The 17,986-nt window shown below is 43.8% G+C and overlaps 2 long non-coding RNA genes across 2 annotated transcripts in view; one reads left to right on the top strand and one right to left on the bottom strand.

The window, feature by feature from the left end:
- Positions 1–7,300, bottom strand: part of LOC143817334 (uncharacterized) — a 154,802-nt gene extending 147,502 nt beyond the window's left edge. The window contains exon 1 of the long non-coding RNA XR_013224125.1: positions 7,174–7,300. This is a non-coding gene — a long non-coding RNA (uncharacterized LOC143817334). The remainder of the gene's footprint in view (positions 1–7,173) is intronic.
- A 70-nt stretch (positions 7,301–7,370) lies between these two features.
- On the top strand, positions 7,371–17,720 carry LOC143817303 (uncharacterized). The gene is made up of 3 exons (XR_013224112.1): positions 7,371–7,447; positions 13,596–13,711; positions 17,624–17,720. It is a non-coding gene; the product is annotated as an uncharacterized LOC143817303 (long non-coding RNA).
- The last annotated feature ends 266 nt before the right edge of the window (positions 17,721–17,986 follow it).

Here is a 17,986-nt window from a genome sequence, read left to right as displayed (position 1 = left end):
CGGCAAAAAAACGGGGCTGATTCATCAAAGCTTTTCTGCCAGAAAACTGGAGTGAAAGCTTTGAAAAGTTGCAAAATTTTTAGCCCATCTTAAAACTATGTTTATACAGACATTTTTCACATGGATTTTTTTAATCTCTAAAATCCACGTTAAAAAATTAAAAACCACTATGTGAACAAAACCCTTTGTGCTTTAACCCCTTCCCGACCTGTGACACAGCGTATGCGTCATGAAAGTCGGTGCCTTCCCGACCTGTGACGCATATGCTGTGTCACAGAATGATCGCGTCCCTGCAGATCGGGTGAAGGGGTTAACTCCGATTTCACCCGATCTGCAGAGACAGGGGGAGTGGTGCTTCAGCCCAGGGGGGGTGGCTTCACCCCCCCGTGGCTACGATCGCTCTGATTGGCTGTTGAAAGTGAAACTGCCAATCAGAGCGATTTGTAATATTTCACCCAAAAAAACGGTGAAATATTACAATCCAGCCATGGCCGATGCTGCAATATCATCGGCCATGGCTGGAAAACCTAATCTGCCCCCACCCCACCCCACCGATCGCCCCCCCAGTGCTCCGGTGCGCGGTCCGCCCCCCTAATTCGTTCTGTCCGCTCCTCCGTCCTCCTGTCCGCTCCCCCCGTGCTCCGGTGCCCCCTCCCTGTGCTCCGGTCCCCCCCCCTGATCCGATCACCCCCCCTTCATACTTACCGGGCCTCCCGATGTCCGTCCGGCTTCTCCAAGGGGCGCCGCCATTTTCCAATATGGCGGGCGCATGCGCACTGCGCCCGCAGAGTCTGCCGGCTGGCAGATTCATTTCAGAAGTATTTTGATCACTGCGATATAGCCTATCGCAGTGATCAAAATGAAAAAAAAGTAAATGACCCCCCTTTATCAACCCCATAGGGACAATAATAAAAATAAATAAAATATATTTTTTTTTTTTCTGCTAGGGTTAGGGTTAGAACTAGGGTTAGAATTAGGGTTAGAATTAGGGGTAGGGTTAGGGGTAGGGGTAGGGTTAGGGCATGTGCACACAGTGCGGATTTGGCTGCGAATCCGCAGCGGATTGCCGCGGATCCGCAGCGGATCGGCCGCGGATCCGCAGCGGATCGGCCGCGGATCCGCAGCGGATCGGCCGCGGATCCGCAGCGGATCGGCCGCGGATCCGCAGCGGATTGGCCGCGGATCCGCAGCGGATTGGCCGCTGCGAATTCGTAGCAGTTTTCCATCAGGTTTACAGTACCATATACACCTATGGAAAACCAAATCCGCTGTGCCCATGGTGCGGAAAATACCGTGCGGAAACGCTGTGTTGTATTTTCCGCAGCATGTCAATTTTGTGCGGATTCCGCAGCGTTTTACACCTGTTCCTCAATAGGAATCCGCAGGTGAAATCCGCACAAAAAAACACTAAAAATCCGCTGTAAATCCGTAGGTAAAACGCAGTGCCTTTTACCTGCGGATTTTTCAAAAATGGTGCGGAAAAATCTCACACGAATCCGCAAAGTGGGCACATAGCCTTAGGGTTAGGGTTGGAATTAGAGTTAGGGTACCGTCTCACAGTGGCACTTTGATCGCTACGACGGTACGATCTGTGACGTTCCAGGGATATCCATACGATATCGCTGTGTCTGACACGCAGCAGCGATCAGGGACCCTGCTGAGAATCGTACGTCGTAGCAGATCGTTTGGAACTTTCTTTCGTCGCTGGATCTCCCGCTGTCATCGCTGGATCGTTGTGTGTGACAGCTATCCAGCGATGCGTTCACTTGTAACCAGGGTAAACATCGGGTTACTAAGCGCAGGGCCGCGCTTAGTAACCCGATGTTTACCGTGGTTACCAGCGTAAAAGTAAAAAAAAAAAACGTACATACTCACATTTCGGTGTCCTTCAGGTCCCTTGCCGTCTGCTTCCCGCTCTGACTGTCTGCCGGCCGGAAAGTGAGAGCACAGCACAGCAGTGACGTCACCGCTGCGCTCTGCTCTCACTGTACGGCGGCACTCAGTCAGAGCGGGAAGCAGACGGCAAGGGACCTGAAGGACACCAAAATGTGAGTATGTACGTTTTTTTTTTTTTACTTTTACGCTGGTAACCACGGTAAACATCGGGTTACTAAGCGCGGCCCTGCGCTTAGTAACCCGATGTTTACCCTGGTTACCCGGGACCTTGGCATCGTTGGTCGCTGGAGAGCGGTCTGTGTGACAGCTCCCCAGCGACCACACAATGACTTTCCAACGATCACAGCCAGGTCGTATAGCTGGTCGTGATCGTTGGTAAATCGTTATGTGAGACGGTACCTTTAGGGTTGGAATTAGGGCTAGGGTTGGAAATAGGGTTAAGATTAGGCTTGTGGTTAGGTTTAAGGATAGGGTTAGGGTTGTGTTGGGGTTACAGTTGTGGGTAGGGTTGGGATTAGGGTTAGGATTAGGGTTGAATTTAGGGTTACGGGTGTGTTGGGGTTAGGGTTGTGGTTAGGGGTGTGTTGGGGTTAGGGTTGTGATTAGGGTTATGGCTACAGTTGGGATTAGGGTTAGGGGTGTGTTGGGGTTAGTGTTGAAGTTAGAATTGAGGGGTTTCCACTGTTTAGGCACATCAGGGGTCTCCAAACGCAACATGGCGCCACCAATGATTCCAGCCAATCTTGCGTTCAAAAAGTCAAATGGTGCGCCCTCCCTTCCAAGCCCCGACGTGCGCCCAAACAGTGGTTTACCCCCACATATGGGATACCAGCGTACTCAGGACAAACTGGGCAACAACTATTGGGGTCCAATTTCTCCTGTTACCCTTGCAAAAATAAAAAATTACTTGCTAAAACATAATTTTGAGGAAAGAACAATTATTTTTTATTTTCACGGCTCTACGTTATAAACTTATGTGAAACACTTGGGGGTTGAAAGTGCTCACCACACATCTAGATAAGATCCTTCTGGGGTCTAGTTTCCAAAATGGGGTCACTTGTGGGGTGTTTCTACTGTTTAGGCACATCAGGGGCTCTGCAAATGCAACGTGACGCCCGCAGACCATTCCATCAAAGTCTGCATTTCAAATGTCACTACTTCCCTTCCGAGCCCTGACGTGCGCCCAAACAGTGGTTTACCCCCACATATGGGGTACCAGCGTACTCACAACAAACTGGGCAACAAATATTGGGGTCCAATTTCTCCTGTTACCCTTGTGAAAATAAACAATTGCTTGCTAAAACATCTTTTTTGAGGAAAGAAAAATGATTTTTTATTTTCACGGCTCTGCGTTGTAAACTTCTGTGAAGCACTTGGGGGTTGAACGTGCTCACCACACATCTAGATAAGTTCCTTGGGGGGTCTAGTTTCCAAAATGGGGTCACTTGTGGGGGGTTTCTACTGTTTAGGCACATCAGGGGCTCTGCAAACATAACATGATTCCCGCAGACCATTCCATCAAAGTCTGCATTCCAAATCGTCACTACTTCCCTTCCGAGCCCCGCCATGTGCCCAAACAGTGGTTTACCCCCACATATGGGGTATCAGCGTACTCAGGAGAAACTGGACAACAACTTTTGGGGTCAAATTTTTCCTGTTACCCTTGGGAAAATTAAAAAATTCTGGGCTAAAAAAATATTTTTGAGGAAAGAAAACACATTTTTTATTTTCACGTCTCTGCGTTATAAACTTCTGTGAAGCACTTGGGGGTTCAAAGTGCTCACCACACATCTAGATAAGTTCCCTTGGGGTTCTAGTTTCCAAAGTGGGGTCAATTGTGGGGAGTTCCTACTGTTTAGGCACATCAGGGGCTCTGCAAACGCAACGTGACGCCCGCAGAGCATTCCATTAAAGTCTGCATTTCAAAACGTCACTACTTCCCTTCCGCTCCCCGACGTGTGCCAAAACAGTGGTTTACCCCCACATATGGGGTATCAGCGTACTCAGGAGAAACTGCACAACAACTTTTGGGGTCCAATTTCTCCTGTTACCCTTGGGAAAATAAAAAATTGTGGGTTAAAAAATCATTTTTGAGGAAAGAAAAATAATTTTATATTTTCATGGCTCTGCGTTATAAACTTCTGTGAAGCACTTGAGGGTTCAAAGTGCTCACCACACATCTAGATTAGTTCCTTGGGAGGTCTAGTTTCCAAAATGGGGTCACTTGTGTGGGAGCTCCAATGTTTAGGCACACAGGGGCTCTCCAAACGCGACATGGTGTCCGCTAATGATTGGAGCTAATTTTCCATTCAAAAAGCCAAATGGCGTGCCTTCCCTTCCGAGCCCTGCCGTGCGCCCAAACAGTGGTTTACCCCCACATATGGGGTATCATCGTACTCAGGACAAACTGGACAACAACATTTGGGGACCAATTTCTCCTATTATCCTTGGGAAAATAAAAAACTCCGGGCTAAAAATCATTTTTGAGGAAAGAAAAATATTTTTTTATTTTCATGGCTCTGCGTCATAAACTTCTGTGAAGCACCTGGGGGTTTTAAGTGCTCACTATACATCTAGATTAGTTCCTTGGGGGGTCTAGTTTCCAAAATGGGGTCACTTGTAGGGGAGCTCTAATGTTTAGGCACACAGGGGCTCTCCGAACGCAACATGGTGTCCACTAACGATTGGAGCTAATTTTCCATTGAAAAAGTCAAATGGCGCGCCTTCCCTTCCAAGCCTTGCCGTGCACCCAAACAGTGGTTTACCCCCACATATGAGGTATCGGCGTACTCAAGAGAAATTGCCCAACAAATTTTAGGATCCATTTTATCCTGTTGCCCATGTGAAAATGAAAAAATTGAGGCTAAAAAAATTTTTTTGTGAAAAAAAAGTACTTTTTCATTTTTTACGGATCAATTTGTCAAGCACCTGAGAGTTTAAAGTGCTCACTATGCATCTAGATAAGTTCCTTGGGGGGTCTAGTTTCCAAAATGGGGTCACATGTGGGGGAGCTTCAATGTTTAGGCACACAGGGTCTCTCCAAACGCGACATGGTGTCCGCTAACGATGGAGATAATTTTTCATTCAAAAAGTCAAATGGCGCGCCTTCCCTTCCGAGCCTTGCCGTGCACCCAAACAGTGGTTTACCCCCACATATGAGGTATCGGCGTACTCAGGAGAAATTGCCCAACAAATTTTAGGATCCATTTTATCCTGTTGCCCATGTGAAAATGAAAAAATTGAGGCTAAAAAAATTTTTTGTGAAAAAAAAGTACTTTTTCATTTTTACGGATCAATTTGTGAAGCACCTGGGGGATTAAAGTGCTCACTATGCATCTAGATAAGTTCCTTGGGGCGTCTAGTTTCCAAACTGGGGTCACTTGTGGGGGAGCTCCAATGTTTAGGCACACGGGGGCTCTCCAAACGCGACATGGTGTCCGCTAAAGATTGGAGCCAATTTTTCATTGAAAAAGTCAAATGGCGCTCCTTCGCTTCCGAGCCCTGCCGTGCCCACAAACAGTGGTTTACCCCCACATATGAGGTATCAACGTACTCAGGACAAATTGGACAACAACTTTTGTGGTCCAGTTTCTCCTTTTACCCTTGGGAAAATAAAAAAATTGTTGCTAAAAGATCATTTTTGTGACTAAAAAGTTAAATGTTCACTTTTTCCTTCCATGTTGCTTCTGCTGTTGTGAAACACCTGAAGGGTTAATAAACTTCTTGAATGTGGTTTTGAGCACCTTGAGGGGTGCAGTTTTTAGAATGGTGTCACTTTTGGGTATTTTCAGCCATATAGAACCCTCAAAATGACTTCAAATGTGAGGTGGTCCCTAAAAAAAATGGTTTTGTAAATTTTGTTGTAAAAATGAGAAATCACTGGTCAAATTTTAACCCTTATAACTTCCTAGCAAAAAAAAAATTTCTTTCCAAAATTGTGCTGATGTAAAGTAGACATGTGGGAAATGTTATTTATTAACTATTTTGTGTCACATAACTCTCTGGTTTAACAGAATAAAAATTCAAAATGTGAAAATTGCGAAATTTTCAAAATTTTCGCCAAATTTCCGTTTTTTTCACAAATAAACTCAGAAATTATCGACCTAAATTTACCACTAACATGAAGCCCAATATGTCACGAAAAAACAATCTCAGAACCGCAAGGATCCGTTGAAGCGTTCCTGAGTTATTACCTCATAAAGGGACACTGGTCAGAATTGCAAAAAATGGCAAGGTCATTAAGGCCAAAATAGGCTGGGTCATGAAGGGGTTAAAAATGCTACAATTTTGACTTTTGAATACAATGGAAGCAGAGAAAATGTCCATTGCAGTGAAAGAAAACAGCATAAAACACCAAAAAAGTTTGCTTTTCTTTAGGGATTGCGTTTTTCTGGGGAGTGGGGGTGATCTAAAACGTGGTATTTTACAGTTCTAGCAAAGTAAATTAGATAATGAGATTTCTGAAATCTTGTGCACACACTGATTATTTTTTCCTTGCAGATTTGAACCATTAAAGCATTATTTTTTCAAATCTGCATCATGTCAATTCGTTCAGTGTTTTCCACCCACGAATTGGGAAGAAAATAAAACGCAAGTTAAAAGCACACTTACTTTATGCAGCATTTTACTTATCAAGACACTGATTTTTGCAGCAAAAAAAAAAAAATCTGTTGCAAATACTAAACGTGTGTACACATATAATGATTTATTTATTTTTTTAAGTATTTTTTAGATACTGTCCTAAGGTGAAATTCACGTCTGGTTTGTCTCTTCTAAGTTAAAAACATCTGTGTCATTAGTTTTTTTTTGTATAAATATATATTAGCGATGGGAGAACGTGCTCAGATAAGGTGTTATCCAAGCACGCCCGTGTGCTAGAGTGTCTTCAGCGTGCTCGAAAAACATGTTGGGGGTCCCCACGATGGCCATAACACATGCAGGGATTGCCTTTTCCTATTTTTCCAAGCGTGTTCGCTCATCACAAATATATATTTTTTCTCAAAACTTCTATTGTTTTTTTAAGGACCACTAAGAAAAACGACTATAGCGATTGAGTTTAATGTTGCCTATATGTGAAATGAAAAAAAAAAATCCTGACAGAACATGTTGAAAAGCGACTGTGAATGAACCCTTGCCATGAAAAGAATGATTTATTTTGAGGTCAGGGTAGCAGTATTGTATACACCAAAGGTCTCCCTCTACATGTTATAGGTCAGATATGGAAGCCATATATGTGTCTGAGGAGGCAATTTACAGGCGATGGACCTTTTTCCTTACACTTCGGACATTACAGCTGTACTCAGTCACAGAAAGCCGTGCGTCTTCCTGACACACAACACGGCTGCTCCTGTCAGTGGCTGCACGCTCTGCTCCAACTCACAGCCTCCAGCTGAGGAGATTCCCGCCCGCGCACTCACTGTTGCTTCTGTGTCGGATTTTCCCGCCCATTTCAGGTGAGCGCCGGCGCTAAATGCTGCACACACGGGCGGCGCGGACGTGCGCTCAGAGAAAAGACGCCTATATTTACCGTGCTTACAACCTGAGCAGAAATGTAAGAGGTCTTTCTGGCATTAGTCACATTTTTATATTTTTTGCAAAAAAAAATATGTCATTGTTGATTTGTGGTGTGATATATAGTATTTACACTAGAAAATGTCCGCCAAGCATCCAGTATAACCACACAGCATTGTGAGTGTAATGTAATGTTACATTATAGTGTTATATAGTATAACTGTAATACAGACGGTTTCAGAGGTTATGTAACATATTACTTTATAAACGTAGCATATTTCTGAAGTAAAATTGTGTAGAAAACATCCAGCTATCATATCCTTGAGGAACTATTCACCAACCGTATGCTAAAACATTATCGATTTGGCATATGGTGGACAGGTATACGCAGGGCCGTATTTGCCACTAGGCACTTGAGGGCACGTGCCTAGGGTGGGGACAATGCAGGGGGCGGCACTTGAGCAAGGTTTTTTTTTATTTTTTTATAAGTCCTGGGTCACCTCCCGGTCGAGGAGCCGTTATACAGTATGGAGCATCATGTGTGGCCGTTATACAGTATGGAGCATCATGTGTGGCCGTTATACAGTATGGAGCATCATGTGTGGCCAATGGCCATTATACAGTATGGAGCACTGTGTGGCCATTATACAGTATGGAGCACTGTGTGGCCATTATACACTATGGAGCATCATGTGTGGCCATTATACAGTATGGAGCACTGTGTGGCCATTTTTTTTTTGTTTATAATTATTGAATATAAAACAGTGTGATCAGCAGTGCTAAATGGCTGTGGTTGGGACTTGGATATGGGTGTGACTAGTTGTGAAATGGGTGTGGTCAGGGGCGTGGCCTATAATTTGCCACGGTGCACTACGCGCGCAGCAAACTTTATACCTCCTTCCCTTCAAAAGTTGGGAGGTATGGTACCGCATTTGCCAGATCATGGCAAGTGCCACAAATCCCATAGGGAATAAATGAGGCCAAACGCAGTGTTGCCGTAAGTGATCCGTTACGCGGCAGATGCAGAAAAACTGCCGGATCTGCTGCAAAGGGCGACTTTCACATCAGCGATTCTTGCCAAAGTCACTGCCGATAGTGTCATACTCACCAAAGGGGGAGGCAGCACTAAAAGTGCCTAGGGCAGCAGAAACTCTAAATACAGCCCTGGGTATACGGCAGACTGGTCTGTAGCATACAGTGAAGGTCCAAGCTGTACTGTACAGCCGGCTCCTGACCTTAGGCTATGTTCACACAGTTTTTGTAACCCTTTAACCCCAAGGGTGGTTTGCATGTTAATGACCGGGCCAATTTTTACAATTCTGACCACTGTCCCTTTATGAGGTTATAACTCTGGAACGCTTGCATGGATCCCAGTGATTTTGACAGTGTTTTGTCATGACATATTGTACTTCATGTTAGTGGTTAATTTCCTCGACATTACTTGCGAAAAAATTGGAAATTTGGCAAAAATTGTGAATATTTCGCAATTTTCCAACATTGAATTTTCATGCCCTTAAATCACAGAGCTATATCACACAAAATACTTAATAAGTAACATTTCCCACATGTCTACTTTACATCAGCACAATTTTGGTGGAACGAGGAACAGGTGAATATCGCGCACTGTCCCCCGCCATACTTACCTGCTACCGGCGAGGTCCCTTCACGTCTGTTCCCCGGCGCCGCATTTTCTTCCTGTAGTGAGCGGTCACCGTTACCGCTCATTACAGTAATGAATATGCGGCTCCACCCCTATGGGAGGTGGAGCTGCATATTGATTACTGTAATGAGCGGTACCATGTGACCGCTCACTACAGGAAGAAACTGCAGCGCCGGGAAGCAGGGACCGCGCCAGGATTAGGTGAGTATTATTAGACATCCCCCGCTCCCCCTCCCCTACTGACCCCTGGGTATGACTCGAGTATAAGCCGAGAGGGGCAATTTCAGCCCAAAAAAGTGGGCTGAAAATCTCGGCTTATACATGAGTATATACGGTACATAAAGAAATGTATTTTTTTGGGAAAAAAAAAATATTTTTTTTCTTAATTTAGGATTTTTAAAAAATATATTTTTTCACAGGTTTAATTTTTTTTACTTTTTTACATTGTCCTAGGGTGGGACATCACCATATTGTGTCAGATCGCTGATCTGACACTTTGCAGAGCACTGTGTCAGATCAGCGATCTGACAGGCAGTTCAGGAGGCTTGCCGTCGCCTGCTCTCAGCAGGCACTGACAAGCCACCTCTCTGTGCAATGCTTCCCTATGCCTCCAGAACGCTGCGATCTTGTTTGATCGCAGTGTTCCGGGGGTTAAAGTGCCCGAAGCGGTCCTGGCACATAGTGGCGGGTGTCAGTTGTGATAATCAGCTGATACCCGTCCGTGAGCGCGGCTGATCACGTATGACGTACTACTTTTGGCATGCTAGATTTGTCTCTTGTGCATGCTGATAAAGTTTAGTGTTGGAAAAAAAAAGTCCTATTCCATAGAATCGAGTTTTGGCATAAAAAAAAAAAACGCAGCAAAATATTATACCTGGATTTTTGTTGCATTTTTTTTCAGCGTTTTTTTCACCACCCTTTCAAATCAATGGGTGGAAACCAAAGAAAGAAGTGACATGCTCTATGTCCAAAAAAAAACAAGCAAAGCACAAATTACTGATGATGGAAAAAAAAACCAATGTGTGTACATGAGATTTTAGAAATCTCATAGGCTTTGCTGGTACTGTGAACGCAGCTGAAAATTAGCATATAAATGTTCCTTAGGCTATGTTCACACAAAATTTTCTTTAAAGGGGCTGCGCTCCTAAAAACGCCAGAAAAGAAAAACTCTTTAAACAATTCTCCATTCCCATTCCTATGGTAAAATGACAGAGAAGGTCTCAGCTGTACTATACAGCCGACTCTTAAGTGTCAGTTGACACTAGGTTTTTTTTTAGCGTTTTTTTTCTGCAGCAAAACCTGAGCTCTTGACAGGAAAGAAGCTGCAGAAAAAAATCATGAGCCTTAAGGCTACTTTCACACTAGCGTCGTGCACTGCACCTCGCTATGCGTCGTTTTGCAGAAAAAAACATCCTGCAAAAGTGCTTGCAGGATGCGTTTTTTCTCCATAGACTTTTATTAGTGACACATTGCCACAAGTCGCAACCATCGTGCGTCGGACCGTCGCCACGAAAAAACGTTGCTTGTAACGTTTTTTGGTGCGTCATTCCCGTCTTTTCCGCCCCCGCCTCCCCGCACCTCACAATAGGGCAGCGGATGCGTTGAAAAACAGCATCCGCTGCCCCCGTTGTGCGGTGCATTCACTGCTAGCGTCGGTACGTCGCAACGACGCAATTCGTCGTGCGTCGCTAGTGTGAAAGTAGCCTTAGCTATGTTCGAACAACGTTTGTTTTTAAGCAGCTGCATTCCTAAAAACAACACTTTAGAACCTTCTATTCATTCCTATAGTAAAACGACTTCAGGCTTTAGAACGTCTTTTCAACGCTTCAGGTTTCTAAAAAGCTGACATGTCCATTCTTCTGACTTTTTGCACTATGATGAAGCTTCATACTTTACAATAGGGAAAGCATTTTGTAAGCTTTTCACCTAAATGTTTCAGTATAGAATATAACTTGTCTTGCAGGTTAAAAACAAGCTCTGGCACCGGCACTCCGGAGCGGAGCGTGCAGCTCCATGTATTGCTATGCGGCCGCACGCTCCGCTCTGGAGTGCCGGTGCCAGTGCCAGAGCTTGGTTTTAACCTGCGAGACTCGGCCGTATCTCGCTGTAGTGTGATCCCGGCCTAAGAAAAAAAATGTAATGTAAAAATATCCTTAGGGCTTATGCAGGTGTCCGAGCACGGAGCGCTAAAGCTGGTCTAACCATGGGTCTCGCGATTTGAGAGTGACAGCCTCATAGTAATATACAAAATGCTGTCATGCTCTGGTCGAGAGAGCTGCAGCGAGTCTGTGCATTGCTGTCTAATTTTGGACAGATTTACACAGATGTCTGCATGAGCCCTTAGGGTGTTTTCACAGTTTTGTTGGACTAAAATAGCGTGAGACCACCTAAAAGTGGCAAAATTTTATCGCAACCTTGCATTGAGTTAAAATTGACTTTTTAGAGGTTTTTACACTTGAATTCTGATATAAAACTTTGATGAATCAGTGCTTTAATTTGTTGTGTTTTTGAAGTGGAAAATGAGCAGAAACTTGGAACCTCTGCTCTAAAAACTCAGCAAAAGGAATCAATGTGAACAGTGGCGTAACTAGAGTACGATGGGCCTCAATGCAAAATTTGGACCTTGGCCCCACCTGCAATTTTATCAGATGTATGAGCTCTTGTATCATTCAAGATCATGTAAAGACATAAATGTTTGTGCCGCCTCCATGTCATAATGTCCCCCATCCTGTTATATTGTCCCCTATCTTGGCCTTTTCCTGAAATTATGTTCATTCTGGCCACTTCCTGTAATAATGTCCCCATACTGGGCCCCTTTTAGTACTAATTTACCCAATCCAGAACCCCTTCCTGGTATAAAGTCTCCATCCTTGGCCCCTTCAAGGTATAATGTTCCCCATCCTAGGCCCTTTCCAGGTATAATGTGCTTCATCCGGTGCCCCTTCCTTGTATAATGTCCCCAATCCTAGGCACCTTTTTGTAATAATGTCCCCTATTCTGGGCCACTTCCAGTAATAATGTTCCCCATTTTGATATAATGTCCTCCATCTGGTGGTCCTTCCTGGTTTAATGTTTCCTTTTCCTAGTGTAATGTTCTCCGTCTTTGTCCCCTTTGTGGTATAATGTCTCTTTCCTGGTATAATGTCCTCCATCCTGGGCCCCTTACCAGTATGATGTCCTCCATCCTGGACTCCTTCCTGCTATAATATTATTATTATTTATTATTATAGCACCATTTATTCCATGGTGCTTTACATGTGAGGAGGGGTATACATAATCAAAACAAGTACAATAATCTTAAACAATACAAGTCACTACTGGTATAGTAGAAGAGAGGATCCTGTCCGCGAGGGCTCACAATCTACAAGGGATGGGTGAGGATACAATAGGTGAGGGCAGAGCTGGTCGTGCAGCGGTTTTGTTGATCAGTGGTTACTGCAGGTTGTAGGCTTGTCGGAAGAGGTAGGTCTTCAGGTTCTTTTTGAAGGTTTCGATGGTAGGCGAGAGTCTGATATGTTGTGGTAGAGAGTTCCAGAGTAGGGGTGATACGCGAGAGAAATCTTGTATGCGATTGTGGGAAGAGGGGAGTAGAGAAGGAGATCTTGTGAGGATCGGAGGTTGCATGCAGGTAAGTACCGGGAGACGAGGTCACAGATGTATGGAGGAGACAGGTTGTGGATGGCTTTATATGTCATGGTTAGGGTTTTGTACTGGAGTCTCTGGGCAATGGGGAGCCAGTGAAGGGATTGAAAGAGGGGAGAGGCCGGGGAATAGCGGGGGGACAGGTGGATTAGTCGGGCAGCAGAGTTGAGAATAGATTCTCATCCTCCGGCGTCCCCCGCAGCGTCCCGATGCTCCCGTTCCCAGTAATGCCTTGCAAGAATGACCTGATGACGTAGCGGTCTCACGAGACCGATACGTCATCACAGGTCATTGTCTCTCAAGGCATTACTGGGAACGGGAGCATCGGGAACGCTGCGGGGGATGCCGGAAGATGAGAATATCAAGATTTTTTTTAAATTATTTTTAACATATCTTTTTTACTATTGATGCTGCAAAGGCAGCATCAATAGTAAAGAGAGCGAGAGAATTTCCCTGACTGGAAATTCTTCCACGCATGCTCCGTTTCAAAAGACGGAACCCTTCACTGGATTCCTGCTTTTGACACACAGCGACGGATCCTGCGTCCGTCGCTGTGCGATTTTCCGATGTGCACAAAAAAAGTTTCTATGTGCGTTGTCTCCTCCCAACGGACAGCGATTTTACTACGGATCCAGTGCACGACGGATGAAACGGAAGACCATCCATCACAATCCGTCGCTAATACAAGTCTATGAGAAAAAAACGGATCCAGCAGAAACATTTGCTGGATCCGTTTTTTTTCACAAAACGACGGATTTTGACGGAAACTGAAAGGACCCGGATGAACTTCTCAGACGTTAGGAAGTATAAATTACATGAAAACCCCAATATGTACTTAGGGCATTTCTGAGGTTTACCTTCTCATCTGTATTTACCTTGGTTTCAGACTGAAAACTTAAACCATCGATCACTACTATATGTTAGAAGATGACAATTTCATTGTGTAATATCCATTTAAGTGGAATCTGTTTGTTCTGCTGTGTAGCGAAAGAAGATTTTCAGGTATGTTCTCATTATTACAAACCTCACTCAGTGTAAGAATTCAGTGCATTGTTGGAATGCAGTTTGTAACCATCCAACTTTCTCTGTATGATAACATGCTGCAGGAATCAGTAAGTTTGTGCAGTGCAAATAAACCATCTATACATATCTAGTAATAAATAGTCAGAGTGGTTAGTGTTCTCACTACTTAGGCCCCATACACTTTAGATTGATGTTGGCCATACCCACTAATATCGACGGGTTCAACCGATCGTTTATTGTATATGGGGGCATCGGCTGACTGATGGACGACGGAGATATCATCTGTGCATGTCCGATTTCAGACTGCAGATCACACTGGTCTGGAGCTAATCTGCCAACCAACATGTCAGTTGCTGGCTTTTTCATAGAGACACGTATAGAGAGGGTCAGGGAGCTTCACCGTAATGTTGAAAGCTATGTGCTGAGGCTGGAGGTAATGACACCAGGTGGATGCCGATCCTGCTGTTGAACTCAGCTGTGGACAGTTAAAGAAGGTAAGGATTTCTCAGGCACTCCCAACGAGGTTGGTGAAAATTATTATTCTTTTATTCAAACAAAGTACAGCTAAAAACGGGGCAGTGAATTAAAAAACCTAAACATGCCTATGACTAAGGGCGCTGCGTCAGGTTTTTTAATTCACTCCCCTGTTTTCAGCTGCACTTTATGTTTGAATAAAAGAATAATCATTTTCACCAACCTCATTGGAGTGCCTGTGAAATCCTTTCCTTCTTTAACTATCCTTAAGAAAGGTCATCAATATCTGATTGGTGGGGGTGTGAGACCCAGCTTCCCTACCAATCAGCTGTTCTCTATGGTGGTGGGAAGTGCTAAGTTGCGGAGCTGCACAGCACACTTCTGTCATTGCATAGTGGCCGCGGCCTTGCTCTGCACATCCACCTCTTATTCAAATCATTGGCTGATCGGCGAGATTTGCTGCGTGTCGCAACCACTTCAAACATTGATAATGTGTCCTAAGGTTAGGGCATCAATGTAAAAGTCCTGGACAACCCCTTAACCTTAAAACATTGATTGCTCTCAGAAAAAGAAACAAAAATAGACTTGTAAACAACATGCCTTTTAATGGCTAACAGAAATTGAATAAATTATGTTACAAAGCGTGTTATAACAGGGTGTCTAAAGAAACACACACTAACACACACACTAACACACACACACACACACACACACACACACACACACACACACACACACACACACACACATATCAGAGACATGGTGTAATAAATCCACATTTGAAAAACAAACAGAATGAGCTTAGAGAGTAAATCCTTAATTAGTTTAGATAAGCAGTGTGAGTTTTATTGACTCAGTATTGATCAATTTTTTGGAGACATAGTGCAGGTGGGTGAGTATCTGCTGATTTTATATTATTTTTTTTTCAACATTGCGAAGGAGAATTAGTGAAAACAATTGAAAGGAGGAAAATTAAACATTACTAACAAGAATTAAGAGTTGAAAGTGGAAAAGCCCTTTAACCCCTTAACGACCGCCGATACGCCTTTTAACAGCGGCAATTAAGGGTATCTAAGCCTCATCGCCGCTTTTTAACGGTGCTGAGAAATAAGTGTATAGCTCCCCCCCAGAGTCAGAATTTCCCTGGGGTCTTGGCTACTGAGGATAGCTGAGATCCCAAAGAACATGATTTGGGTCGGTTTTTACCGACCCCAGTGTTGCGATCGCTGTTATTAGCAGAATAATGGCGACCACAAAAAAAGTCCAATTTCCCATTTAATTTCTCCTCTGATGTGATCGCACATCAGAGGAGAGAGAAATTGGGTCCCCCGATCTCCCCAGTACCTCCGATGTCCCTGCATCCCCCCCATGAAGTCCCCTGTGCTGCTGGCATCTTCCAGGAAGAAAATGGGGGGGCGCATGCGCAGTGCGCCTGCCGAGATCTGTCGGCCGGCACCAATAGTAAATTTTTCCTATTGGTTCATTTTTATCACTGTGATAGACCCTATCACAGTGATCAAAATAAAATAATAGTAAATAACCCCCCCTTTATCACCCCCATTTTTCCATTAGTGTTAGAGTTGGGCTTAAAGCTAGGGTTAGGGTTGGGCTAAAGCTAGGGTTAGGGTTGGGCTAGGGTTAGGGTTGGGGCTAAAGTTAGGGTTAGGCTAAAGTTAGGGTTGAGCTAAAGTTAGGGATATGGTCATAGTTGGGATTACGATTAGGGTTGAGGTTAGGGGTGTGTTAGGGTTAGGTTTGTGGTTAGGGTTGGGATTAGGGTTAGGAGTGTGTTGTGGGTTAGGGTTGGAGTTAGAATTAAACGGTGCTCCCTCCCTTCTGAGCCCTCCCATGCGTCCAAACAGTGGCTTTCCCCCACACATGGGGTATCGACATACTCAGGAGAAATGGCACAACAAATTTTGTGGTCCATTTTCTTCTGATACCCTTGTGAAAATAAAAAAAAATTGGTTCCAGTGCAAATTTTTTGTGAAAAAAGTAAAATGTTATTTTTTTTCTTCCTCATTGCTTTAGTTCTCGTGAAGCACCTGAAGGGTTAATACATTTCTTGAATGTGGTTTTACGCACATTGAGGGGTGCAGTTTTTAGAATGGTGTGACTTTTGGGTATTTTCTGTTATATTGACCCCCAAACTCACTTCAAATGTGAGTTGGTCCCTTAAAAAAATTGTTTTGTAAATTTTGTTGGAAAAATGAAAATTCGCTGGTCAACTTTTAACCCTTATAACATCCTAACAAAAAAAATTGTTTCCAAAATTGTGCTGATATAAAGTAGACATGTGGGAAATGTTATTTATTAACTATTTTGTGTGACACCACTCTTACTTAAGGGTACAAAAATTAAAAGTTTGAAAATTGCAAAATTTTCAAAATTTTTGCCAAATTTCAATTTTTTTCATAAATAAACGCAAGCAATATCGAAGAAATTTTACCACTATCATGAAGTACAGTATGTCAGCCTCCGGATCAGTGGGATATGTTGAGTTCCAGAGCTATAACCTCATAAAGTGACAGTGGTAAGAATTGTAAAAATTGGCTTGGTCATTAACCCCTTTCTGCCAGCTGACGGGATAGTACGTCAGCTGGCAGACTCCCCCGCTTTGAGGTGGGCTCCGGCGGTGAGCCCACCTCAAAGCCGCGACATGTCAACTGTTATCAACATAGTAAAACAAAAGAAAAAGAGGCTAAGCCGCTGCCAGCTCACCGATACCACAGGTGTGCAGAACTCGTCCTGACCCGACGTGCAGTAGATACAATATATGGAATGAAGTGGTAGCTCCAGCTCCTTAAAATTCAAAGTCTTTATTTTCCAAGTTAAAACTTCATAGTCCTCAAAGAATCCTTGTACATCATGGATGCATAAGCAGCGAAAAAGAACGGTATAAGCAACGCGTTTCGATCAACTAAGATCTTTATTACAGCTTAATCCTACATCTACCTTCTAGTTCTTATAAGGTGTTCCATATACTCTTACACAGCTGATTTGATCACCTGGTATTAATTGCAGAGTCTACACCTATCAAAATTTCACAGAAAAATTACAAGAGAGCATGCCAAAAAAAAGTGTATAAAAAAATATAAAAGTTCAAAATTGGCTCTGTCACTAAGGGGTTAAACAAAAATACTTGAAGAGGCTACGCTTTAGGGCTCGCTCACACTGCTGCGTAGCCAGCGTATAACTTGGGCAAGTGTTATCCGATGTTTCATTGGATAGCAGTCTCTCCAATGTTATATATATGAAGTCGTGCCCGCTATCGTTTTTTTCTCATGCCGAGTTGGCATGCGAAAAACAAAATCATCAGTTGCTGTACGCTCGCTTGAGCGTACCCTTTTGCCATGGTTTGGGATCGGTGGGGACCATTCTCAAGCACAGCAGCTAATATCTTATTCACTTAAATAGGTGCTGAACTGCAGTACCTGAGAATGGCCATTACACAATGTATGACGCTGTGGTGTCCTTGCTCCATGCACTGTTTACATTTGGCTGTCACAGACCCCACAAACAGGTAATTGGTGCGGGGCTGGGGGCTGTACCATCTTTGATGTGATAGTAATGACATCCTATCTCACCAACATCCCCAGATACTCCTTAGTTATATACGTTTTTTTGACATGATGGGTGATAACCAATATGGCTGCTATTTTCACTCTACTTTGAATTGCAATATTTATAAACTAGTTGGCCCATGCAAAATTTTTGCACATTGGTTGTCGAGGGCGCAGGCAATTTCAGGAAAATCAACTGGTCAAATGTTAATGTATT

Source organism: Ranitomeya variabilis, chromosome 1 (assembly GCF_051348905.1).
Source record: "Ranitomeya variabilis isolate aRanVar5 chromosome 1, aRanVar5.hap1, whole genome shotgun sequence".
NCBI lineage: Eukaryota > Metazoa > Chordata > Amphibia > Anura > Dendrobatidae > Ranitomeya > Ranitomeya variabilis.
This window is presented reverse-complemented; position numbering and strand designations above follow the sequence as displayed.